The following is a 1,663-nucleotide window of genomic DNA, read 5'->3' as shown; positions in this document are numbered from 1 at the left end:
CCTCCGGGGCTGTCACGAGGGCAGACATCGCTCTGGGGTGAGCGTCCGGCAGCAGCTGGGGGCAGCGAGCATGTGCTCTGTGCACGGTCAGCCCGTGACATGCTGGGCGACACGCAGGCTCACGTGTGGAGCAGGCGTGCGTCCATGAGCAGGAGCTGGTCACCCTCCCGCTGCTGACCCGAGGGCCGCCTCCATGGAGCCGCTGTCTGGGCTGGTCTTTGGGGACTTCCCTCCCCCGATATCGGAGGCCACGCCGGCCCGTTCATCGGCTGTCCAGAGGCGGATCGCCCTCCCCTGCACGTCAGTGCGTCTCTGAACAGGGATGAGTCAGGTTAGAGCCCCAGCAGACACAGAGAGCAGACGGGTGATGGGGGTGCGGGTGGGGGACGGAGGAAGGGCATTAAGGGGTTCCATCTCCAGCTGTAAAAAAGCAAGCGGCAGGGCCAGAAAACACAAGGCACCCAGCAAACAGGACAGGGATGACTCTGGGGAAAGCTGGCTTGTCCTGGGGAGCGTTTCATGACGGAGCAAATGTCGGACCCTGGAGAGGCTCAGAGTAGCTATTGTCCGTCCGTCCGCTGTGTTCACGTAAAGAAAGAAGGTGCAGACTGAGTCATCAAAGACTCAAGAGTGTCCCACAGGAAGGGAGCTCGTCTTGTTGCTGCTGGAGGCTCTGGAAGGTTCTGTCCGGCCCCGAGCCCTGGGAGGCCCCATCTGCCCCAGGAGACGGGGCGCACAGAGGCCCAGAAGCCGCAGCGGGGGCTCCGCCCGCCTGCGCCCTCGGGTCTGCAGGCCCTTTCGCAGGAGAGCGTGGGCTCGCGGCTCCGATGCTGAAAGCTGCCTTTTAAGCATGAAATTGTCCTCAGGGCCGAGGGCTTCATTCCTGGGAGGCCACAGGGGTTCGTCACAAACAGGAGGTGAGAAAGACGTGAACTGAGCCTGACCGGTGGTGGGCTGGAGCTGGGGGGTCGGGGGGGCACGAGACAGCTGCAGTGCCGGGGGTGGTATGGACGGGTCCGGAGAGCAGCTGGGGGCTGGAGGGAGGTGGGGGCAGGGGTGTGCGCCCTCGAGCTCTCAGCTGTGCCTCCCCGAGGACGGAGCGGTAGGGTAGAGTCAGACCCCAGCCCATCCTCGGCCCAGACCCTGGGGCCGTCTCGAGGCCTTCCCCTTTCTGCAGAGTCCCGTCTTCTGGTGTCGCTTTGACGTGTGTATGCGGGCACGTGTGCACAGGTCTTCAGTCAGAAGCCTGCCCAGCACATTCGCCTGCACCCCCAGGCCAGCAGAGAGATGGTCCTAACCCAGCCCGGACAGAGGCCCCAGCCTCTGAGTTCAAGTGCCGCCCCCACGTCAGAGGAAGTCACCCGGCCTCCAGATCCATGGGCCTCACCCCAGGAACCCACTCGGGCAGCAGGTCACAGGACTCCAGAAGGTTCCGGAGATCATCCCACTCGCCCCAAGCCACGGGGAGCAAGAGGGGTCCCGTGGGGGCCTGAGCTGTGTGTCCCGTGGGGACAGGAGAGCGATAGTAAGCTGGACCGTGTCTTCACCCAAAGTCACCAAGGGAGAAAGAACACAGCGCTTCTGGGGCGGGGGTGGGGGGGAGCCTTCCGCTAATCAAGGGCCCTGGGGGCTTGTGCCTCCATCCCTCAGGAGGGCCAGGAAG

The sequence above is a fragment of the Bison bison genome, unplaced genomic scaffold, assembly GCF_000754665.1.
Source record: "Bison bison bison isolate TAMUID 2011002044 unplaced genomic scaffold, Bison_UMD1.0 scf7180017864524, whole genome shotgun sequence".
Lineage (NCBI taxonomy): Eukaryota > Metazoa > Chordata > Mammalia > Artiodactyla > Bovidae > Bison > Bison bison.
This window is presented reverse-complemented; position numbering follows the sequence as displayed.